The following is a 27,504-nucleotide window of genomic DNA, read 5'->3' as shown; positions in this document are numbered from 1 at the left end:
TACAAACAAGTCTGGCCTTGTTTCTAATAACATCTCCATTTTCATTCAACTTATTTTTTAATATCCATTTTGTCCCTATGACATTCTTATCATTTGGTCTAGGAACCAACTCCCAAGCGTTATTCTTTTCAATATGCTCAAGTTCTTCATTCATGGCCTTGACCCAGCATTCATCTTTGCATGCTTCACTTACATTTCATGGTTCAGTGGAGGAGAGCAATGCTAAATATCTTGAAGCTTCTGAAATAGTTCTTCTTGTTTGTACACCTGCCTTTTTCTGCCACAAAATTTGAGTTTCTGGATGATTCTTCTAAACATACCTGGATGGAGTCTTTTCTTCTACCCTCATCTGGTGCCTCAGGGGTTTCTTCTTCATCATAAGTCTGATTTGATGTTGAAGGATAGTCTTCATCATCTTCAAAATCTTTGGATTTTACCTGCCTAGGAATATTTCCTTCTTCATCAATCACTACATCAATACTTTCAACACTTTTTCCAAGTCTTTTATTGTAACACCTATATCCTTTGTTGTTGGGAGAGTAACCAAGGAGAATGCCTTCATCTGCTCTAAGTTCAAACTTGACAAGGTTTTCATGAGTCCTTTTAATGTAACATTTTCTTCCAAAAATTTTGAAGTATTTTGCCGTAAGAGTCTTACCATACCAAAGTTCATGAGGAGTTTGATTGCTGTTTACCCGGACGTTTGTCTTGTTGAGAATAGTAACTGCAGCAAATGCAGCTTCACCCCAAAAGATTGCAGGAGTTCCAAACTCATCAAGCATAGCACGAGCCATTTGTTGAACCGTTCTGTTCATCCTTTCCACTACTCCATTTTCCTGAGGAGTCCTTGTAGTAGAGAATTCCCTTTTTATTCCATGTTCTTCACAAAAATCGAAAAATTCATCTGAGGTAATTCCCCTCCTCGATTAGACCTGAGGCATTTGATTCTGCGATCTGATTTGTTTTCAACCAAGGCTTTGAATGCTTTGAACTTTTTGAAAGCTTTATCTTTATGCTTCAGAAGTCTTATCCAACACATCCTTGAAAAGTTGTCAATGAACAATATGAAGTATTCTTCTCCTCGAGGTGACCTCTTCCTAGATGGACCACATACATCAGTATGGACAAGTTCAAGTGGCCTACTAGCTGATCCTTCCTTCTCAAGGAAATTAGTTCTGGTTTGCTTACCAAACTGACATGATTTGCATATTGTATTGTCTGGAATTCTGATGTCAGGGAGATCACGGACCGCCTGATATTTGCATGCTTTCCTTAACTGAGAGAAGCTTAGATGCCCCAATCTTCTGTGCCATAGCCAGTATTCATCATTCTTGCTTAGATAGCATTTTTGTTGTCCTCCCTTGAGTATGTATAAATTATTTGGAGTTCTTATGCCTTTGATCACTGTTTCTCCTGTATCAATCTCACGAACAATACATCCATTTGATCGAAATACTACCTCATTTACTTGATCACACATTTGACTGACACTCAATAGATTATGTTTAAGCCATCAACATACATAACATTTCCAGCTTTGACTTTTTCTTTCAAAATAACAGAACCTTTACCTTTTGTGAATGTAGGGGTGTCATTTTCAAATGAGACCTTCCTTTCCTTTTCAAAGGCACTATATGACTGAAGTTTTTCTTTATCCCCTGTCATATGTTTTGAGCAACCACTGTCGATGTATCACTGATTTTCCTATCCTTCCGCATATAAGGCTATACCACATCTTTCTAGTTGCGGTTCTTTCTTCCTCCATGTTTTTGGACTCAATAAAGCTTGCTCCTTCTGATTTGTTTGCCGAAACCTACTCCTGCATTCAAACTCTTCATGACTGAAGTTGTTAAAAATAGAACATTCTATTTCATTTTCAAGAGCAGAAAAGTTATTGTAGGTTCTTTTCATGATTCCAGTCACACTCCTTTAATTTCGTGCTTCTCTGGTCATGATGGTACTGTAGGCAAAACATTGAGCTGCTTTGTGTCGAAAGTTATGACAAGAGAAACATTGGCCATTGAAGAAATTCCTGTGATTATCAAACCTTCCGTCCAGGTGATTGTAATTTCCATAGCCATTCGTTCTTGAGGCAAATTGAGAATGATTTACCTACGGTTGGTTGTAGCTTCTATTCATCCTTGAAGTAGATTGCCCTCAATTTACTTGGTGATCTCTGTTCATTCTTGAAGTAAGTTGTCCCTGATTTACCTAGTGATCTGCATTGTGCCTTTGTTGTTGATTGTCAACCTGTTCACTTCTCCTTGCTGCTTCAAGATAACTTTTGGAGGTAGATGGCTTCTGTGCTTGAGATGCTTCTTCAGTATACCCAAGACCTGTCTTGATTAGAGGAGAACGCTGCACTTTGATAATCTCATCTAAAGTTTTAGATCCTTTAGCAAATCTAAGATTAAGAGCTTTTTTTTTCTCAATATCTTTTCTAAGTCCCACAATTTCACATTCTAACTTTTCATTGTGTTTTTCCCTTTCAGCAAGTTGGAATGTCAGAGTATCTATAATCATATTCTTTTCTTCTAAACAAATTTTAAGTTTAGAAATTTCTTCATAAATACCTTCTTCATCTATAGCATCCAAGAAATCATCATCTTCAAAAGCCATCAAAATTCTATAATCATTACCTTGTTCATCTTCATCACTATTTGAAAATCCATCACTGTCTTCATGTGTATAATAGCTATTCTTGCTTACATTCTGTTTTCTGTTCCATCTAAATGGTTCGTTACCTTTGTCAAGCTTATATTTTTGAGGACACTTGGCTACATAGTGACCGACTCTTCCACAAGCAAAGCATTTAAAAGGTAGCTTACCTCTAAATCTTCGAAAACCCCGTTGAAGGTTCTTGACAAAGTTTGATTCTTCCTCTCCTTCTGACATATGTCCTCAATCATTGTATTCTCCTTTTCCTGAGGTTTTGAATGCAAATTCTCTCATGTGTAATGGTCCCCCTTTTCTAATTTCGAAAGCAGTTAGGATTCCGTGCAGCTGTGACATGGTAATGCTCTGAAGATTTTTCTTTTCTTATATCGCTGAAACTTTTGATTCAAACTTAGAAGACAAATATCTTAGAACCTTTTCAACCAAAGTAACTTCTTTTATCTCTTCACCCAAGTTTTTCATACGATTAATAATCTCATCTATACGTAAGAAATAATTAGCCACACTTTCATCATTGTGCATTCTGAGATTTTCATATTGAATTCTGAGAGTTTGTAGTTTTGCACGTTTTACCTGATCATCTCCTTCATATCTCAGAATGATCTTGTCTCATATTTACTTTGCGGTTTTGAGCTGCATAACCTTGACGAATTTTGATTGAGATAAACTCCCTAATAAAGTATTGACAGCCTTTGCATTTGTTTCATACTACTTCTTACCAGCCAAATCTGTAGGATTTGCTAATGGAAATGTGTATCCTGTTTCCACGATATCCCAAACTTCTATACCAAGAAATTGAAGATAGGTTGTGATTCTTACCTTCCAATAGACGAAGTTGCTTCCATCAAAGATTGGTGGCCTGATAGATGCCTCCTTTTCGTAGTTGCTTATGATGATAGATCTTCCTTCAAGTGATCAAGCTTCTTCTGAAGGACCTGCTCCGATCCCAATTGTTGGAAATAATACTGAGGGGGGGGGGGGGGTTGAATCAGTATTATTAGGTCAATTATTTTTCATTTCACAATCAGATTTTCATACGCTACTTCAGTTAGTAAAAATCATATATGTACGCAACTGCAGTTAAGGAAACTAGCGTATAACCAGTAGACTTGTAATTTAAAATATTCTTTAGATGTTTTTCATTAATTTGTGCATCAAACCATATAAACAGTAACCAGGAATAGTAAACTAGAACAGGTAGTCACACATAAGGACACAAGATATAAGGTGGAAACCTAATGTGGGTGAAAACCACCTGCTGCAATTCGTCTCTATCTTCTTTTAATTAGAAACTTCTTTTTACAATGATTCTATATTGGTGCAGTCTTATACCAGTACGTAGGTTGCTACCTACAGAAGGCTACAACCTTCTCTCGTTTTCCAACTTCTCCTAGAAGGGAGCTACAACCCCCTTAGCTCTTGTACTAGCTGAGGTACTAGTACGTAGGTGCTGACCTACAGAAGGCTACAATGTTCTCTTTTCTTTCAGGGACCACATTTCATAAATTTTTAGACTGGATCCATGAATAACATCAATCAAACACCAAGTATATCTGCATCAACCAATCTCCTTTGCACCAACCAAAACTGAATCAAATAGTCACTTCTCTGAATGTTGTACCCAAAAAATAATAACAGTAATGAGACACCAATTCTGAACTCAAAACACTGCAGCAATAAACATAAGTAGCTAAAACATATTTCAAGAGACGTACGCTACTTCAATGTGTACAACCTGCGTGCATACGCTTCTGAATTAAGGCCAACTTGCGTATACGCTATTTTGAATTACAAAACCAGCATGTATACGCGCCTTTGCTTCATTGAACCTACGTACAGATCTATAAAAGATAATTTATCCTTTTCACTTATTCAGACATCAGTTATACCCAGATTATCAGATTTATAGATCAAGTCATGCGCCAAAAATAACAGATCAAAATCACACAAAGATACTACTATTCAAGCCTTAAGATCTTGACCCATCAATAGTACTTATCCTTCTTCTTGCGCTCAGGTTCCTCCTTGATTCAGATCTAGCTATGCACCATAACCCAATGACTAGTATTCTAGATCTAGCTCTTCATAAGATATTCAATGCTTGAGTCAATGCCTTTGCCTAATGATCTCCTTCCCCTTTTATAGTCTTAGGCCTTACACAATACCATGGTCCAAAACCATAAAGAATCAATACCTTGGACCAAATACCTGGGTTCAACACTTCAGACGAGATACCATGGTCCAAAACCATAGGTCCAAATACCAAGGACTAAATACCATGGACCAAAAATAAGTTTTCCCACATGTACACGCTTTTCTTTGCATGAAAGTGCATGCATACGTATGTGCGCTTTTTAATCGTTTAACCCGCGTGTATACATGCCTTGGTTAAGAGCATGGAAAATTTTAGGGGCAAATGTTCGCCCTTTGGCGAAATTAAAGGGTTTTCAATTTTTAGTGGGCGAATATTTTGTATCATAGTACATTTCTACAAATCACCTCAAATAGCCCACCTTATTTTAACGAAGAGGGTAAAAAAGGTAAATTTAGCCCTTGAAATTAGGAGTTACAACCTTCCATTCGCCCTAATTTTCAAGAATAGGTTTTATTTAAGTGAATCCCATGGGCCAAATACCATATTTATAAAAGAGGTATGGTAAATTAATAAAAATATAAATAAATGAGAGGTATGGTAAATAAATAAAACATTTTTTATATTTACTGCATAAGTCACCTTATACACATGCAAGGGTGTAAACAAATAAAAATATAAGTAAAGTGGAGGTATGGTAAATAAATAAAATGTATTTTTATACTTACTCAAAAGGTATGGTAAATACATAAAACGTCTTTTTATACTTACTCAAAAGGTATTGTAAATAAATAAAAATATAAATAAACTAGTCGTATGGTAAGTAAATAAAAACCTCTTTTTATATTTAGTCCATAACCATCATTCTATTTATGAAGGCTCAAAAAAGAGGTTTTATTTAAGTGAATCTTATGGGCAAAACACCATATTTGTAAAAGAGGTATGGTAAATTAATAAAAATATAAATAAACCATAGGTATGGTAAACAAATAAAACATTTTTTTATGTTTACTCCATAAGTCACCTTATATTTACGAACACTCAAAAAATGCGTTATATTTAGGTGAAACCTATGGGCAAAATACTATGGCACAAATACCATGGGCTAGATTATTATTAATACCGTGCAAAAAACATTATTAACCATAATATTAGTATTAATAAAAATAAAAATAAAAATGGCACATGGTATTGACCCATTGTATTCACTTGGAATGTAGCCTATTTAAATGGGGGAATTAAACCAACATAGATCCATCTTTACTCTGGATCTACTAACCCCCGAGAGGTATCAAATATCGTGATATGCAAACTAGCATAGAGTGAAAAAATATTTGATCCCTCTCGGGGCTTGGTGGATCAAGTGTAAAAATGGATGTTGTAATTTAATGTATGTTAAACATTTTAGCTTGGTTAAAATAAAAAATAAAATAAAAATCAACTATCAATTTTATTAATTTTTATAAATTACTAACAATAATTTTTAAGCTCCAGGTTTATGATAACCCATGGTAATACCATGGTATTCATGTGAGCATAGACTATTTAAAAGGGAAATTCTATCATCTTAGATCCATCTTAATTTTGGGTCTACCAAGTGCTCAGAGGGATAAATAGATTTCATCCCCCTAAGAGTGGTAGATGAGGAGTTAAGATGGATATAGGTTGGTTTTTATGATAATGAATACACGCCTTTTGATCGTTTAACCCGTGTGTATACACACCTTGGTTAAGAGGAACCTGCGTATATCTCTTTTCCTTCATTTTGAGAACCTGAACTGTGATCTGTCATTTGAGTGAGTTGCCATCAAGGACAACACCTGTGTCGTAGTGCCAAACCTGTGTGATAATGCCAACAATCTTCCCCTTTGGACTTGATGGCAACCCCAAGTCATTCATAGTCATTCTCCCCCTTTGTCATCAAGGGCAAAGGGTTATGCTTCCCCTGAGTACATGCTGAAATCTCTGCTCTGCTGTGTTGTCCATGCTCCCCCTAACTGTAGGCAAGGTCTGCAAGAAGATGTTCTACAAGAAGAAACATGACTTTATACATCATGAATGACCTTCCTATCATCAAAGACTCATACATACATCCATCTCCCAACCAAGTGGGGATATACCAATATTGACTCATCCTCCCAACCAAGTGGGGATACACCAAAAATTTACACATGATAAAATAAGAACATTACATCATCCATCCCAGGCATAGTGGGGAAACCAACATAGGCCATTACATGACCTCGATAATAAAAGAAATACATGACATAGAGATTAAATATCTAAGATAAGACTATGATAGTCATCAGCAACTAGCAACATTTGTCAATCATCATTCAGAGCGACAACCATGATCTCACTCTGCACTTGTTCCACCTAAAACAAAAATAGATGTGAAATTGAACCAAGATCTTCTAAGATAATGCCAACAATGCATCATTAGAAGTATATGCTTCCCCTGAACCTGTGCCACATGGTCTCTATCAGACCCATATTAGACTCTTTTCATCCTGAGCTTGGCCCACTGTTTGTCTTCAAACCAACATATACGCGATTGTATCCACATAAACAGGTGTATGTACGTGAATACTCCTCATTAAACTCGAGTACAACCATTTTTCTCTTAAACAAACAAGTTTCAACAGCAATATGATGCATCAACTACTCCCAGCTTTTGTCTGAGGTATTCAAAAGTCTCCCTGGGCAGTGGTTTGGTGAGTATATCAGCAACCTGTTCCTTGGAGGGAACATACTCCAATTTGACTTTTTCTTCAAGCACTTGTTCTCAGAGAAAATGATATTTGATAGGTATGTGCTTGGTATTTGAATGCATGACTGGAATTTTTGAAATATTGATTGCACTTGTATTATCACATAAAATGGAGATAGGTGGAGTACAAGTGATTTGAAAATCTTGCAAAATTTGCATCATCCAAAGGAGTTGTGTGTAGCAAGATGCAGCAGCCACATATTCCGCTTCAGCTGTAGATAAATAAATTGAACTTTGTTTCTTGCTGAACCAAGATACTAATCTGGAACCCATAAAGAATGCACCACCACTAGTTCTTTTTCGGTCATCCACACTTACTTCCCAATCTGCATCTGTATATGCATGAAGTGTGAGATCTGTATCTCTAGGATACCATAAGCCATAGTTTTGTGTCCCTTGAAGATATTTGAAAATTCTTTTAACTACCTGAAGGCGTGCTTCTTTTGGATTTGCCTGGAATCTTCCAACTATTCCCACTTCATGCATGATGTCTGATCGGGTACTTTCCAGATAGAGAAGACTACCAATCATGGATCTATCGGTTGGTTGATGTACTACTGCTAAATCATCATTGGCGCTGAGGCTGCATCCTATTACCATAGGGGTACATACTAGTTTCGAATCTTCCATGCCATATTTCTTCAAGATCTCCTTGAGGTACTTGGTTTGTGACAAAAAGATACCGTCTTTATTTTGTTGGACTTGTAAGGAACATTCTTATGGCTTCAAGTCTAGCAACGGGTGCAAAAGTTTCTTCAAAGTCTATACCTTCTTGTTGAGCATACCCTTTACAAACAAGTCTGGCCTTGTTTCTAATAACATCTCCATTTTCATTCAACTTATTTTTTAATATCCATTTTGTCCCTATGACATTCTTATCATTTGGTCTAGGAACCAACTCCCAAGCGTTATTCTTTTCAATATGCTCAAGTTCTTCATTCATGGCCTTGACCCAGCATTCATCTTTGCATGCTTCACTTACATTTCATGGTTCAGTGGAGGAGAGCAATGCTAAATATCTTGAAGCTTCTGAAATAGTTCTTCTTGTTTGTACACCTGCCTTTTTCTGCCACAAAATTTGAGTTTCTGGATGATTCTTCTAAACATACCTGGATGGAGTCTTTTCTTCTACCCTCATCTGGCGCCTCAGGGGTTTCTTCTTCATCATAAGTCTGATTTGATGTTGAAGGATAGTCTTCATCATCTTCAAAATCTTTGGATTTTACCTGCCTAGGAATATTTCCTTCTTCATCAATCACTACATCAATACTTTCAACACTTTTTCCAAGTCTTTTATTGTAACACCTATATCCTTTGCTGTTGGGAGAGTAACCAAGGAGAATGCCTTCATCTGCTCTAAGTTCAAACTTGACAAGGTTTTCATGAGTCCTTTTAATGTAACATTTTCTTCCAAAAATTTTGAAGTATTTTGCCGTAAGAGTCTTACCATACCAAAGTTCATGAGGAGTTTGATTGCTGTTTACCCGGACGTTTGTCTTGTTGAGAATAGTAACTGCAGAAAATGCAGCTTCACCCCAAAAGATTGCAGGAGTTCCAAACTCATCAAGCATAGCACGAGCCATTTGTTGAACCGTTATGTTCATCCTTTCCACTACTCCATTTTCCTAAGGAGTCCTTGTAGTAGAGAATTCCCTTTTTATTCCATGTTCTTCACAAAAATCGAAAAATTCATCTGAGGTAAATTCCCCTCCTCGATCAGACCTGAGGCATTTGATTCTGCGATCTGATTTGTTTTCAACCAAGGCTTTGAATGCTTTGAACTTTTTGAAAGCTTTATCTTTATGCTTCAGAAGTCCTATACAACACATCCTTGAAAAGTTGTCAATGAACAATATGAAGTATTCTTCTCCTCGAGGTGACCTCTTCCTAGATGGACCACATACATCAGTATGGACAAGTTCAAGTGGCCTACTAGCTGATCCTTCCTTCTCAAGGAAATTAGTTCTGGTTTGCTTACCAAACTGACATGATTTGCAGATTGTATTGTCTGGAATTCTGATGTCAGGGAGATCACGGACCGCCTGATATTTGCATGCTTTCCTTAACTGAGAGAAGCTTAGATGCCCCAATCTTCTGTGCCATAGCCAGTATTCATCATTCTTGCTTAGATAGCATTTTTGTTGTCCTCCCTTGAGTATGTATAAATTATTTGGAGTTCTTATGCCTTTGATCACTGTTTCTCCTGTATCAATCTCACGAACAATACATCCATTTGATCGAAATACTACCTCATTTCCTTGATCACACATTTGACTGACACTCAATAGATTATGTTTAAGCCATCAACATACATAACATTTCCAGCTTTGACTTTTTCTTTCAAAATAACAGAACCTTTACCTTTTGTGAATGTAGGGGTGTCATTTTCAAATGAGACCTTCCTTTCCTTTTCAAAGGCACTATATGACTGAAGTTTTTCTTTATCCCATGTCATATGTTTTGAGCAACCACTGTCGATGTATCACTGATTTTCCTATCCTTCCGCATATAAGGCTATACCACATCTTTCTAGTTGCGGTTCTTTCTTCCTCCATGTTTTTGGACTCAATAAAGCTTGCTCCTTCTGATTTGTTTGCCGAAACCTACTCCTGCATTCAGACTCTTCATGACTGAAGTTGTTAAAAATAGAACATTCTATTTCATTTTCAAGAGCAGAAAAGTTAGTGTAGGTTCTTTTCATGATTCTAGTCACACTCCTTTAATTTCGTGCTTCTCTGGTCATGATGGTATTGTAGGCAAAACATTGAGCTGCTTTGTGTCGAAAGTTATGACAAGAGAAACATTGGCCATTGAAGAAATTCCTGTGATTATCAAACCTTCCGTCCAGGTGATTGTAATTTCCATAGCCATTCGTTCTTGAGGCAAATTGAGAATGATTTACCTACAGTTGGTTGTAGCTTCTATTCATCCTTGAAGTAGATTGCCCTCAATTTACTTGGTGATCTCTGTTCATTCTTGAAGTAAGTTGTCCCTGATTTACCTAGTGATCTGCATTGTGCCTTTGTTGTTGATTGTCAACCTGTTCACTTCTCCTTGCTGCTTCAAGATAACTTTTGGAGGTAGATGGCTTCTGTGCTTGAGATGCTTCTTCAGTATACCCAAGACCTGTCTTGATTAGAGGAGAACGCTGCACTTTGATAATCCCATATAAAGTTTTAGATCCTTTAGCAAATCTAAGATTAAGAGCTTTTTTTTTCTCAATATCTTTTCTAAGTCCCACAATTTCACATTCTAACTTTTCATTGTGTTTTTCCCTTTCAGCAAGTTGGAATGTCAGAGTATCTATAATCATATTCTTTTCTTCTAAACAAATTTTAAGTTTAGAAATTTCTTCATAAATACCTTCTTCATCTATAGCATCCAAGAAATCATCATCTTCAAAAGCCATCAAAATTCTATAATCATTACCTTGTTCATCTTCATCACTATTTGAAAATCCATCACTGTCTTCATGTGTATAATAGCTATTCTTGCTTACATTCTGTTTTCTGTTCCATCTAAATGGTTCCTTACCTTTGTCAAGCTTATATTTTTTAGGACACTTGGCTACATAGTGACCGACTCTTCCACAAGCAAAGCATTTAAAAGGTAGCTTACCTCTAAATTTTTGAAAACCCCGTTGAAGGTTCTTGACAAAGTTTGATTCTTACTCTCCTTCTGACATATGTTCTCAATCATTGTATTCTCCTTTTCCTGAGGTTTTGAATGCAAATTCTCTCATGTCTAATGGTCCCCCTTTTCTAATTTCGAAAGCAGTTAGGATTCCGTGCAGCTGTGACATGGTAATGCTCTGAAGATTTTTCTTTTCTTCTATCGCTGAAACTTTTGATTCAAACTTAGAAGACAAATATCTTAGAACCTTTTCAACCAAAGTAACTTCTTTTATCTCTTCACCCAAGTTTTTCATACGATTAATAATCTCATCTATACGTAAGAAATAATTAGCCACACTTTCATCATTGTGCATTCTGAGATTTTCATATTGAATTCTGAGAGTTTGTAGTTTTGCACGTTTTACCTGATCATCTCCTTCATATCTCAGAATGATCTTGTCTCATATTTATTTTGCGGTTTTGAGCTGCATAACCTTGACGAATTTTGATTGAGATAAACTCCCTAATAAAGTATTGACAGCCTTGGCATTTGTTTCATACTACTTCTTACCAGCCAAATCTGTAGGATTTTCTAATGGAAATGTGTATCCTGTTTCCACGATATCCCAAACTTCTATACCAAGAAATTGAAGATAGGTTGTGATTCTTACCTTCCAATAGACGAAGTTGCTTCCATCAAAGATTGGTGGCCTGATAGATGCCTCCTTTTCGTAGTTGCTTATGATGATAGATCTTCCTTCAAGTGATCAAGCTTCTTCTGAAGGACCTGCTCTGATCCCAATTGTTGGAAATAATACTGAGGGTGGGGGGGGGTGAATCAGTATTATTAGGTCAATTATTTTTCATTTCACAATCAGATTTTCATACGCTACTTCAGTTAGTAAAAATCATATATGTACGCAACTACAGTTAAGGAAACTAGCGTATAACTAGTAGACTTGTAATTTAAAATATTCTTTAGATGTTTTTCATTAATTTGTGCATCAAACCATATAAACAGTAACCAGGAATAGTAAACTAGAACAGGTAGTCACACATAAGAACACAAGATATAAGGTGGAAACCTAATGTGGGTGAAAACCACCTGCTGCAATTCGTCTCTATCTTCTTTTAATTAGAAACTTATTTTTACAATGATTCTATATTGGTGCAGTCTTATACCAGTACGTAGGTTGCTACCTGCAGAAGGCTACAACCTTCTCTCGTTTTCTAGCTTCTCCTAGAAGGGAGCTACAACCCCCTTAGCTCTTGTACTAGCTGAGGTACTAGTACGTAGGTGCTGACCTACAGAAGGCTACAATGTTCTTTTTTCTTTCAGGGACCACATTTCATAAATTTTTAGACTGGATCCATGAATAACATCAATCAAACACCAAGTATATCTGCATCAACCAATCTCCTTTGCACCAACCAAAACTGAATCAAATATTCACTTCTCTAAATGTTGTACCCAGAAAATAATAACAGTAATGAGACACCAATTCTGAACTCAAAACACTGCAGCAATAAACATAAGTAGCTAAAACATATTTCAAGAGACGTACGCTACTTCAATGTGTACAACCTGCGTGCATACGCTACTGAATTAAGGCCAACTTGCGTATACGCTATTTTGAATTACAAAACCAGCATGTATACGCGCCTTTGCTTCATTGAACCTACGTACAGATCTATAAAAGATAATTTCTCCTTTTCACTTATTCAGACATCAGTTATACCCAGATTATCAGATTTATAGATCAAGTCATGCGCCAAAAATAACAGATCAAAATCACACAAATATACTACTATTCAAGCCTTAAGATCTTGACCCATCAATAGTACTTATCCTTCTTCTTGCGCTCAGGTTCCTCCTTGATTCAGATCTAGCTATGCACCATAACCCAATGGCTAGTATTCTAGATCTAGCTCTTCATAAGATATTCAATGCTTGAGTCAATGCCTTTGCCTAATGATCTCCTTCCCCTTTTATAGTCTTAGGCCTTACATAATACCATGGTCCAAAACCATAAAGAATCTATAACTTGGACCAAATACATGGGTTCAACACTTCAGACGAGATACCATGGTCCAAAACCATAGGTCCAAATACCAAGGACTAAATACCATGGACCAAAAATAAGTTTTCCCACATGTACACGCTTTTCTTTGCATGAAAGTGCATGCATACGTATGTGCGCTTTTTAATCGTTTAACCCGCGTGTATACATGCCTTGGTTAAGAGCATGGAAAATTTTAGGGGCAAATGTTCGCCCTTTGGCGAAATTAAGGGGTTTTAAATTTTTAGTGGGCGAATATTTTGTATCATAGTACATTTCTACAAATCACCTCAAGTAGCCCACCTTATTTTAACGAAGAGGGTAAAAAAGGTAAATTTAGCCCTTGAAATTAGGAGTTACAACCTTCCATTCGCCCTAATTTTCAAGAATAGGTTTTATTTAAGTGAATCCCATGGGCCAAATACCATATTTATAAAAGAGGTATGGTAAATTAATAAAAATATAAATAAATGAGAGGTATGGTAAATAAATAAAACATTTTTTATATTTACTGCATAAGTCACCTTATACACATGCAAGGGTGTAAACAAATAAAAATATAAGTAAAGTGGAGGTATGGTAAATAAATAAAATGTCTTTTTATACTTACTCAAAAGGTATGGTAAATACATAAAACGTCTTTTTATACTTACTCAAAAGGTATTGTAAATAAATAAAAATATAAATAAACTAGTCGTATGGTAAATAAATAAAAACCTCTTTTTATATTTAGTCCATAACCATCATTCTATTTATGAAGGCTCAAAAAAGAGGTTTTATTTAAGTGAATCTTATGGGCCAAACACCATATTTGTAAAAGAGGTATGGTAAATTAATAAAAATATAAATAAACCATAGGTATGGTAAACAAATAAAACATTTTTTTATGTTTACTCCATAAGTCACCTTATATTTACGAACACTCAAAAAATGCGTTATATTTAGGTGAAACCTATGGGCAAAATACTATGGCACAAATACCATGGGCTAGATTATTATTAATACCGTGCAAAAAACATTATTAACCATAATATTAGTATTAATAAAAATAAAAAATAAAAATGGCACATGGTATTGACCCATTGTATTCACTTGGAATGTAGCCTATTTAAATGGGGGAATTAAACCAGCATAGATCCATCTTTACTCTGGATCTACTAACCCCCGAGAGGTATCAAATATCGTGATATGCAAACTAGCATAGAGTGTAAAAATATTTGATCCCTCTCGGGGCTTGGTGGATCAAGTGGAAAAATGGATGTTGTAATTTAATGTATGTTAAACATTTTAGCTTGGTTAAAATAAAAATCAACTATCAATTTTATTAATTTTTATAAATTACTAACAATAATTTTTAAGCTCCAGGTTTATGATAACCCATGGTAATACCATGGTATTCATGTGAGCATAGACTATTTAAAAGGGAAATTATATCATCTTAGATCCATCTTAATTTTGGGTCTACCAAGTGCTCAGAGGGATAAATAGATTTCATCCCCCTAAGAGTGGTAGATGAGGAGTTAAGATGGATATAGGTTGGTTTTTATGATAATGAAGATATTAAATAGACTTAGGAAATTATATTGTAAAAACATCTTAAGGTGAATGGTTAAAGCATAGACATTAGACAAGTATATTTGTATACTTCTGTTTTAACCTGAAACAAATCCAGGGCTAAAAGGAATGGATTGATTGCACTAGTCATCCTTCCATAAGTTTCCAACATAGGCTGGAGTAAACAGATTGTAATTTGGGTAATTTTTCTAACTGCAAACAAGAACGTACTTGTGTATTAGTAGGGTGGTTACGAGGTCCCTAGAAGTGATGAATTTGAATTTTTCTTGGTTTTATATATAGTATTAGGTTTTTTCTCATGCTTTCTGTGAATGACACAGGTGAATTTTATCCTACACCCACTAGGTTATCGATATGTAATTTCGGTAATTTTGATTTCAAAAGATATTTTAAAGAAATGCAATGATTTCATTTGTGTATTCAATAAACACAATATTCTAATGGAATTTTGCATTTTTGGTTTACCTATACAGATTCCATGGAGAAGTATTAGTGGTGTGACATCAATTGTCCTCAAGTAGAGGCTTTAGTTTTACTCTTTTCTGGAAGAAAATACTTTCTTCCAACATTTTTGAGTTCCATGAAAAAATTGAAAGTCCTAATAGTATTCAATTATGGGTTCAAGAGTGACATAGTATTCAATTATGGGTTAAAGAGATCCACACTGAATGATCTATCAACCTTATCTTCACTTAGTTTTAGAGTATTCACTTGGAGAGGCTACATGTGCCCCCACTTCAAGAGCATAGTAAAGTCATGTAGAACTTAGAGAAGATATCTTAAAGCTTTTAGTGAAGATTGGAAAAATGTCTAGGTTCAATAACACCCAGTCGAGCATTAAGCTTCCAATAATGCTAGATTTTAACCTGGAGCACTTTTGTGATTTGGAGTAGATGCCCCCTCGTATTTGTGACACATTTTATGTTGTCAATTGGACTATTACTAACTGTCATTTCCTTCGAAAGTTACCTAATGACTTGGGGAACATCAACTCTTTAAGAATGTTAAGGAAGGAAAGAAAGTACATTATGATAAGTTCTCTTATGCTTTTCAAGTTTTTCTTAGATATCTACAACCTTTCAGGTAGGAAAGTACATTTTGTTAATGAAAATTTGTCTTGATAGAAAGGCCCAATTTCAAATTCTAGTGCTTTCAAAAAACATTGTATAACTGTAATGTTTCTAAAAGGAAAGCATATTTTTCAATTTAAATATCATGATCCCATATTCCAACTTATTTTTTAGAAACCCATTAGGCTTTGTAGCTTTGAATAAATCCATGTCTTTTGATAAGATCCTCTTCCAAGTTAGAACGCAGTTTCCTTATGGCAATAACCACATACAATGTCTTGATTTTGTTATTGAGAAAATAGAGGTTGTGAAACAAGCCTGTGCCATACAAGGACTTGATTCATTGATTATGTATCAATTATGGCTCTTGATGTAACAATGTCTTGATTTTGTTGCTTGAAAATAGAGGTTATGCTTTACTATTTCACAGAATTTCTTACAATATTTCCATAAGTATTGATTTGTAATCTCAGTCACTAAGGGATGACAATAATGACAAAGGTAATATTCCATGGTTTGAAGTTCCCTTCTTACTAAATATTTAAATATATCACCACAATTTAACTATTAGTTAAAGGAATTGTATTTGATTTGTAAACAATTCATTGCTTGATTTATAGATTTTGATTTTTTCCCTTTTTTATTTTTTTCTCAGATTTGGTATGAGATATCTTCCAAGATTTGGGTTCCCTAGTTTCCCCACCATAGCTACAAGGTTCAGATGCTATCATTAAATATTCTCGGAATGTTACAACTTGTCCAGTAAGTGTGCTTTGAAACATTGTTGTTGCTTTTCCATGGTGTTAATGCAAATAAGCACTGCAACTAGTGCCATTATTTAGATTAAGTGCCGAAATCTAGATGGTATTGTAATGATGGAGTGATTGTTTTCTAGCTACTAAGGCCATATGCATTTTTATCTCTTATGTTGCCCTGGGATATTCAAATTTAGAGTAAGAATTGAGGTCTCATTTCCACTGTAGATTACAGTCAGTTTCTTGAACATAATATATAGTAGATTATCTTTTACTAATAAACTGTGGGTGTGATCCCACACAGGAAAGGAAATTCAAAGTGACTTTCATTTCAAATTGATTTGTCAAAGAATCCACACAGGAAAGGAGATTCAAAGTGACACCGATTTCACACTGATTTGTCAAAATGGATGCAAGAGGAAAGGAAACTTTGAATTCAGCAATGCTCTTAATTTCAGATGTACATGCACAGACATATTAGTAGAAAATATTGAAGGGTTGCCTGCGTAATATTTTCCATTCCACTACATTCTTTGCAGCTTGTAAATAAATAACTCGGAACAATTCATTATACTACTTATTATTCTTTATTAATCAGTGGTTAAGATTTTGATATTGACTGGCTAAGATTTTTCTTCCTTCTGTGAAATTGTGTGTTCTATAATGCTTCTTTTCCATTCACTATGTATAGCATATAAAGTGTGTCTAATGGAGTAGGAATATTGGAAAGCCTTGTGATCCTTGAATTATGTTACAAGGAAGAAACCCAACGGGGCAGGGTAGGTGCATCCCCACAAAGGGTCACAAATACCAAAGTTGGTATTGACTAGTGCCTTGAGCTAGAAAATTTCCTTTACCCTTGTATTAACAGTGAATCTGGAAAGGATTCTAATATTATCTTCATAAGATTTATATCAGTTAAGATTGATGAATAAAATTCATGAGACATGAGCTAGGATGTCGTTGAAAGGTGGTTGTTGACTATTGGAAGCTACGATGGCCATTATGTCAGGCTAGGTGGTCGCACTCCCTTGATCATGAGCGCGATTGTGATCAAGATGGAAGACTTCATAGTCTAGAATGATTTTTTAGTAGTGATAGTTAGTGGGCTCATTTACAAAAGCTTCTATTTTACTAATCCTTTTTATAGAGTTGTCAGATTCAATTTCCAAAGGTTTTAATTACACTATAGAGTTGAGTTTTGAGAGAGTTGTGATTCACAGTGTTTAGTAGCTATGACGCTTGAATGAAGACAAGCATAGTAGAGGTATCAGACTCTGTTATAAGCTTACCTGCATATTATAAGGGACTTGGTTGGCTCTTTTATAATTTTATAAACAAGTTCCGTGTCGTGGAAATGTGAAAAAAAAATAGTGATATTGCCACCATCTGGCTCTTGTTATATATGGTTTTATACTTTTTCAAAAATTCTCTAAGTGTTCACAATGCTAAGATTCACTAGGACTTCACAAAGTTTTATTATTTATTGAAAGACTCGCCAAGGTCTTACAAGATTTTATAATTGAGTAAAATATTCGCCATGCCTGGTGAGAGATTCACCAAAAAATTATATATACATATTATATTATTGATAAAACCGCCTTCCATTTTTCCTATATACCATGGAGATTCGCCCATTTATTATACATATAAATTTAGGGGGGGTTCTTAAAATTTTCCTTGGTTAAGAGGAACCTGCGTATATCTCTTTTTCCTTCATTCTGAGAACCTGAACTGTGATTTGTCATTTGAGTGAGTTGCCATCAAGGACAACACCTGTGTCATAGTGCCAAACCTATGTCATAATGCCAACACAGTCTTAGGGATGGATATGCTAAACTTAGCAACTTGGACTACTGCAACGCTTATAACATTACAAAGAGCTTTCTAAAACATCATCCATTAGAGAAACAAACCTTGTTCATCTGGATACTTATCTACCTCTAAAAGGTATACATTGTTTATAATGAATAAGATCACCCCTACCCACACTCCAAGCAGCCAATTTTTTGATCCAATTCAAACAATCTAGAAGTCCAAGCCAAATATTTGATCCTCCCTCTTGAGGCAGAGTGCTTTCAGACCAAAGCTAGTCAGTCCATGATTTGTTTTTCAGATATTTATCAACAACAATACTACTCCAAAGACCCACACCCTTCATAAACCTCCAAAGACTTTTCATTGCAAGTGCATTTGCAAAGTGGAAGAGGTTCTTAAAACCCCATCCACTAGAACTCTTGGGTTTGGTGAGTACCTCCAAACTTAATAGGTTAAATCCTCCCTTCATTTCATTTCCAGCCCAAAAATTTGAAGAAAATCTATCTCGTGCACTTAAGAATGGATTTTTCTATCTTCGATAAAGTACATGCAAGAAGACCTCCAGGACAGCGTTTACCAGGGTCATTTTACCACCTATAGAAAGCCACTTGTTATACCATAGGTTGATGCATCTATGAGTCACTACCAATCACACACCTGATAGCAGTTTGGCTTTAAATGGTAACCCAAATAGGTAAAACCATAATCAAGAGGAGCCACTGCAAAAGGGAGAAAAGTATTAATAGTCAACCAAATCTCACCAGAAACAGTGTACTATAGAAAAAAAGACTTATGTTGATGGGATTGGCATGCCACAAACAAGGCACAAAATGTATCGAAAATATTACATGACGTTATTAATCTTAGATTTTAGATAAATTATAAATTTTAGATTATAATTTAAATTATAGATTTTAAAATATAAATAAGTTTAAATTATAATACAAAGTTTAAATTTGAGAGTATAAATTAAATTATAGATTTTAATTTATAAATATATTTAAATTATAATACAATATTTAATGTTGATATCGAAAAATACACACTTCTTCAAAAAATTAATTTTAAAATTTTAAGCGGTGTAACTTATATTAATGTTATTTAATCAAAATTTTAAATAAGGTAATTTATATTAATGTTATTTAATTAATTATAATACCACATTTAAAATCAAGATTGAAAATTAAACATTTTTAAATTAATCTTAAAGATTATACTAAAATATTAAACACGGAAACTTATATAAATGTGAATAAATTGATTTTAAATAATTAATTATATCTTTACATTTACATGAGTGGAAATGAAAAACCATTGATCTCATGGCCATACTGATGAAAGTATCATGGTAATACAGGTGAAGGTCGCCATTGCATATATAACGGGGCCAAGAATAGAAAATGGTGTGAAATAAAAATTTGCGAAACATGAAAAAAGAGGTCAAATAATATATTTTATAATTGATATAGTTGACGATCGTAATATCCCCACCGTAATGTGCTTAACTGATTGTATTCGTCTAATACCACCACCATATCCCACGACACAATTGCATGTGAATCTTGTTGCACTCTAACTACGCAAAATCGTTTCACATTCCATAAAGCTGCCAGTAGTGACATCCATGGGTAAACTGCTAACTTGTTTCAAAGGTTAAATACCCCCAACCTCTGTTGTAAAAGTCTAACGGACCTGGAATACATCTAGGTAGATATTGATGACTTATTGAAACACTTCTCCATTTATCTTAAGTTGTCAATTAATTAACCACATCTCATTTAAAATCACTTTTAAGAGAGTGAAATGAGGATCAAAGTTGTTTATATTTGTACCTTAAAAATATTGTAATATATCGATTATATATAATATAAATTTAAAAAAATTAAAAATAAATTATTAAAATTTTTTAAAATATTATAATATTAATTATATATAATATAAACTGAAAAATTAAAACAACTACACAATTTTGAAAATAAATTAAAGAATTAAAATATTAATATTAATCATATGCACAATATTTCAAAACACAATTACAAAAGGAAAATACATTTTTTAAATTTGTAAAAAGACATTATGAAGATTATCCAATATCATTTAATTATTTTAACTTGAGTAATAATAATAATATTATGTATTTAATGATAAAAGTTAATATTATTGTATTAAAATTTAATGCTAAAATTATTTAATATTATATAATAAAAATAAAAATAAAATATATTTATGATTATATAAATAATATTGTTTATTAAAATTTAAATTTTATTTAGATGTTATAAGAGAGGTAGTCCTAGAGGTGGTTGTGAGGAAGTTAAAGTTTAGAGTATTTATAGGGCTAAGGATGCATGTCAAACGACTAAATTGAATATTATGTCTTTTATTATGGATTTAGTTAGTTAAAGAGAATCAAATCACCATTTTTGGAGACTCCCTCCTTTTTATTTTACATTTAGTGAAGGGATCCTCTCCTAAGGAACAAAACATTAGAAAGTACCATGAAAATAGTTTTTGTTTAATTACACATTTTCATGGTATTCGTGATCTACATATAGATATAGACTTATGTGCTAATGAAGGGCGTAAATTAAAATTGGGAAATTTAAAAATCAATCGTTGAATTAGACTCCCTCCTATTCTTTAAAGCTAAATGGATTGGCATTGCATAATTATAAATGATCACATTATTAATTAATTATAGTATGACATGTAAATTTTATTTTTTGATGGGTCAATTTTGTAACTATATACCTATAAAATTCAATTTTTTATTTTCCATATTGAAATCAAGTTTAAAGTCTCTCTAAAAATACTTATAGTTTTTCTAGATAAAAAAGATCACAAAATTTTCTTTAAGATATAATTATGTATTCTCTGATATATTCGACCTAAAAACAAACTTATATATAAAATATAAATTTCATAATTTTATATCTACTATTTATATTAGCATTCATGGTTCTTAAGAAGGAATGCATGTGGCCTTACGCCGATACCTCCCTCCCTGTCACGCCCCTATCCTAGCAGTGGTATTTCAATCGCACATAGGCATGTTTGGCACCGCTACCCAATTTCTTTTCACCAATACTAATGAGTACAGGTTGCGCCTAACATTCAACACTTAGATATTTTTCTTCAATTATACTAAGCATTCATCATTTTACATAGCGGAAATAACAATCATCATCATCATCATCATATAAATATGCACAACAGATAACTTTCTTTAATGGGAGGGGCAACTCCCAGATTAGAGTCTGCCCAATGATAATAATAATACAACTTTTACAAGTATCTTTACAAATTTAGTCTTTGCCAAGAACCCCAAATTCACCTTGACAAAAAATTAAAATCAGCAAATCGACCTGCTCATTCAGGGTCGCCCACCTCAACGAGTCGGTTCGCCCTTCCGTTCAGCAGTGCCCACGCTCGTCGTGTCATGCATCTCATTCGGGCAGAGGTGCCCACCTTTGTGTCGCCCTCCACAGCTCGTTGTTGGGTAGGGGCGCCCACCCTCCATGTTGTCCTTTGCATTCATTTAGGAAGAAACGCCCAACCGTTTCATTCGCTGCAGCTTTGGGCATAGGTGCCCACCCTTAGGTCTTCCTCTGTAGCTCGCCGCTCGGCAAGAGCACCTGTGTTGTCGTGTTTCCCTTCGCAGCTCGCTAGGAAGATGCACCCACACTGTCGATCCTCCGCACTGTGTTTCGTCCACTCGGGTAGGAGAGCCAGCTACAACTCATCCATGGGCAGGGTTTCCCACCTGCAGCTCATCCGCCCAGAACGCACCCAAAACCTACAAATCCTTTTTTCCTTGTCTCGATACTGCGACCCTCGGTTCATCTGTATGTCACCCTCGTTCGCTCACCCTCTTGCTCGTTTAAGTAATGCATTGAACTTGCTTATTGGATGAATGATTTTATGCCTTACTCCACCAAGGTCGCCACCAATATATATGCTACCTCCAAGAGCTAAGGTGGGTCGGCCTACCCAAGTCGACCATACAAATCACCTCATAAAATACCAAAATATGCGTCGGTTCACCCAACTCGTTGCCCCTGCATGTCGGCCCACCAACTCGTTGATTTTTTGACACCTCTATAAATTCGTCACTCGTGCTCTTCTATACTTAGCCAATTTTCCCTTTTTGATTTTTCAACCCTCCAAGTAGCTCGTCGGAGCAAGTTTAACTAAACGCACCCACTCGTCATCGCAACTCAGCTCGTCGCCTTTAACCGAAGTTCGCCACCGCTCTATCGCTCGTCGCCTTTAACAGAAGTTCACCACCCCTCCGTCGCTCGTCGCACATGCTGAACTCGTGGGCATGAAACTTCCCCTCCTATCCACGTCACATTATTATAAATTGTTATTCTCAAAATAATGAAAGAATTCCAAATAAAATTATTTTAATTACAATATATTTATAATTTAATTAATAATATAGATATTATCAATTATCAATATTATTTGAAAATATATGTATATATTTTAAATATAAATGTTTTCAAAATTTTCAATCATTCATTTTATTTATTTTTCATTAATCAAATATTTTGTATACTCATCCCCACTCATTTTTCACCAATCAAATGGTTTGTGTTTTCATTTAGTTGTGTTTAAAATTTTTACCAATAAAATAAAATGGTTTGTATTTTTATTTAGGAAAAATATTAAAGATGATTCAACTTAACATTAATAGGAAATATAATTCTTTTTGCTTCAATTGCATTAGTGAAAAAATATCTAAAATTCATTCTTCTAGGTGGTAGTGGCTTCCCAAGTGTTCGGTTTAATCATAGATCTTGGATAGATATTAAAGTTCATCTTTTAATATAATCATAGATCATGGATAAACATTAAAGCTTATCTTTTAATATATATTTTAGATAGACATGAACATTCATATTTGAACATGGTAGTGACCTCATAGTATCTCTATATACATTTATACATATATATATTGTGTTGGTTTCAAATCTATATGTTATTTAGACAAAACTTGTAATATACCTTCAATTAAAATTCCAAAACAATAAACATGTCGTTGACCTCACACATTCAATTAAAATTGCAAAACAATAAATTGTGTATAAACATGCAAATGACCTCATAGTATCACTATATACATTTATACACATGTATTGTGTTGGTTTCAAACTTATAGGATATTTTGACAAAAATTGTTATATACATTCAATTAAAATTGCAAAACAATAAAAATTTCAAACAATGTAATTCAAGGTAATAAATCAATTTTATTGTGAAGAAAATATGTGATTTTTTGTAATTAGGTTTACACAGTCACATAATACATATAAGAAATTTGTGGAATGGATTCAACATAATCTGGATAACAAAAAAATTGTAACTATTCACTAGCAAAGGAAACAGATTTCTAAGGCTATCATTGTTGTCACCACTCAACATTTTCCACGTTGACAACAGTTTCCTAATACCTTGCCAAGCCCATTCGTTAACATTTTTATAGGCTAATGGAAGTACATGTCTTGAAAACTTTCTTGAGTAAGAATATTCTCAAGATATACTCCTCCTCCATCAAAGATGATGCAATTAACACTTGTGCCTCTCAGATACCAAAACACTCATTTCACTACAACTTGATGATTCATACATGGATTTTTCATGCATCTACTAACATCACCAACTCCATGAGAAATATTTCATCACATATTTTCAATATCCTACTACCATGGCATATGGTATGTGAGATATATACCCCTTGTCTTCTTTACTAGTAGGACATTTCCTGGAAGAAAACTGAAAATAGAAGGAAAAATGGATATTTACAAGGTTCATATTCCACATACTTCTATTGTGATAAACAAGGCTTACCATTTTCTAGTCTTTGGGTATATCAATGACCAAATTTTTTATTTTTATTTTTACTTCTCTTAAATCCTTCATAACAAAAGTCCTAATCAGTTGACCCTTTAACATGTTGATCTTAATCTTACTTGCAACAAGCATGTTTTCAACATATAGCAACAATATAATGAAAATTTCATTTAATAATTTGAAACAAAATGGTCATACTTACTTCTAGTAAGATTTTGGCTCACCATGAAGGAAGCAAACTTCTTGTACAATTTCCTGAGACACTACTTAAGGTAATACAATGACTTCTTAAGCTGGAATTTTTACTTTCTTATGATCATGAATAACTAATTTTCCTATTCCACATTTCTTTCCTCAGATACCACTAGTTTTTCATTTATTTGGGTGCTTCCTTCTAACTTATAAAGGTTGACTATATATGTAGCCATAATAACAACTAGGATTCCCTTGTACACTTTCAGTGCTCGACCTTGACCTATAAACCTGTAACCTCCAAAACTCAAAATTTCCAAAAAAGTTAAGTTATTTTTAAGTTCAAGTACATACCTTACCTCTATCAACATCCTTACAATACCATCAAACATTTTAACCTTAATACTCCCAACTCCAACAATGTTACAAGACATATCATTCCCCATGAGAAAATTACCACCATCATAACAACTTTCAATTTTTTCTTCTTTTGATTGATGAGGTACACATTCTATGTGTTTTCTTTAGCATCTAGGCATACACGTTCAAACTAGGTACGTATCTACATTGACTTGTATTATATTTTTTTTATCATAAATACAATATACCTCTACTTTGTTTAATGGGAACTCATTCGTATTGTTATTCTTTGTGTGTTTAGGGCTGAAAATTGCAAATGATTTTTCAATATCATCTTCCTACCTCTTGACTTGGATAGTGTCTAATGTATGACTCGTGACAGTGAAATATAAATTTTCATATCTTCTAGTAAATTTCCAAGATTAGATTTAGCCAACTTACAAGTTGTAGTTCTTGAGGATCCTATAATAGTTCCTTTAAAACATTTAATTTTATTTTATTTATGACATCACTTGAATATTTTTTGAATACTTCCTTTATCTCATCATAAGAAATGTGGAAAATGTCATGATTTGTGATTGAATTAAATATCTCCATCTATTTCTGTCTAACACCATCAAACTCTAAGTCCAATTAATAATCAGTAAATTGTTTATAACTAAGTCAAAATATTTCAACATAATCGTCTAATGATTCTTCTTTCTCCTAGGTCATTCTAAAAGTCTCATATTGTTTTTTCTTGAGAAACCCAACCCAAAACAACAAAACCCGTCTACTAAAACTAATCGCCAACACTATTGTACCATTGGATGAAGGCTTGTAAATCCACTCGAAGGGGGGAATAAAATTGCTTCATCCATGTATTTTGGGTCATTTAATTTCTTCACCACCCATAGGGAGAATAAAAATTGCTTCATCCATGTCTTTTGGGTCATTTAATTTCTTCACCACCCATAGAAAATATTTCCCACTTACTTCTAATGCCACCACAACCTGTTGTAATTGATGCACCAAGAGAGTGACATGGTAGTTGAAATAATTATAGATTATTGAATTAGGATCGAGAGAATTCATCCATTTTAAGCACTTTGAACTTGGGAAACTAGAATTAGAATCCCTACACTTATAGATGAAGAAGTAGTACTTTTTAGGGACAAGAGGGATGATACTCCAAATAGGCTTCCCAAATGTTCTTTCAAGGTTACCCACAATCTTTAATTCCATCTCATAGAATCTATTAACCATCACAATGATGCACTGACCAAAGTGTCAAACAAAGTTGGTGAATATATCCTTAGTGGAATCTTGGTCACCCTTACTGGATTCATGAAAAGGAGGGAGAAAATAAAAGTCACATAATAAGATAACATTCAAAAGGCCTGGCGTTAGGGTAATTCTGATAAACTTAACTTAGTCATAGAGTCAATTTACTATTGATGATTTATGGGCTTGAGGTTTTGATAACCCATGGATAATCTCATGGTATTCTAATGTTATGTAGCTTATTTAAAGGCATGATGAATCCATTGTAAGATTCCTTTTTTCCATTGTGAGTGCAAGATAGATGGAGGAGACTAAATTTTTTGAAGAATTTGATTGGTGACATAAAAAAAGTCTTTGCCATTTCTCACTGGATGTATGCCACATCGGGTGAACCACGTATTTTTTGTCTCCAATGAATTTATCATGATTTGTAATGGTTTTTTTTCCTATGGGGAATTATAATAGTGTGTGAAGACCCTGTAGTGTTTCGTTCAATTTGTAAAGCCTATCCATATATAGAATGTATTCCCCAAGGTTATTATAAGATCTGTAATTCAAGAATAGATGTTGTAGTGTAATAGCACATGATGTCATCCCTCTCATGCATAAATAACATGGAGGGTCATGTTGTGGAATGAACCACATGAATAGACATGTGGAGGGTGGTAGGTGTACTTATATGATGGGTTGAGGTTAATCTGTTGTAAGACCTATTATTTAGGCATACATGATGTAGTGTGGTGGTGCATGGAATTGAGTATGATTAAATTGTGGAATAGACCACTTGAATAGGAATGAGGGTGGTAGATTCACTTGTATGATAGCTTGAAGGGGGAATGTGAAATCTCATGATGTAAAGTTGACTTGGTCATAGAGTTAATTTACTATTGGTGGTTTATGGGCTAAGGAGTATGAATAGTGACATAATAAAAGGTCTAGCATTTCTTTATCAATGTATCCAATATTGAGTGAACCACATAAATTTTGTCCCATGTAAATTTATCATGATTTTTGTTTATTTGTGTACCTATTATATTCTAATATTTCTCTCTTTCTTTATAACCCCTATTAGATTTACCAAGGGAGGAATATCACCAACATGATGGTAGGTTAATAGAGGAGGGAATATGTGATACATTGGTGGCAAGCTTCTATTACGGGGAAGTATATGGTATCTATGTTTAATTTGGTGCCAATATCTAGGAGAAAAAAGGGATAGAAATTGACAAGGATAGAGTTGGGCCGAAGGAAGACTAATATTTCTGACATCTCCTCCATGGCACAGAAAAACTCAGTAAGGGGATAAACATGCTTGATGTTTTCCACACCCTCAAGTGGCCTTGGGACGATAGACATTGGATTTAAATCAAATGTAAATTAAAAAAATATTCAAAAAAAATAAT

At 34.2% G+C, this 27,504-nt stretch overlaps 1 protein-coding gene across 1 annotated transcript in view; it reads left to right on the top strand.

Annotated features, from left to right (window-relative positions):
• The window catches only part of LOC149190931 (uncharacterized), a 129,339-nt gene that overhangs the window by 84,347 nt on the left and 17,488 nt on the right, over nt 1-27,504 (top strand). The gene's annotated exons all lie outside the window — the stretch shown is intronic.

This window comes from Pinus tabuliformis, chromosome 3_1 (genome assembly GCF_031772625.1).
Source record: "Pinus tabuliformis cultivar Carrire ecotype Pingquan chromosome 3_1, CPIR1, whole genome shotgun sequence".
In the NCBI taxonomy this organism is placed as follows: domain Eukaryota; kingdom Viridiplantae; phylum Streptophyta; class Pinopsida; order Pinales; family Pinaceae; genus Pinus; species Pinus tabuliformis.
Note: the sequence above shows the minus strand (reverse complement) of the source record. Positions and strands in the feature narration are given on the sequence as shown.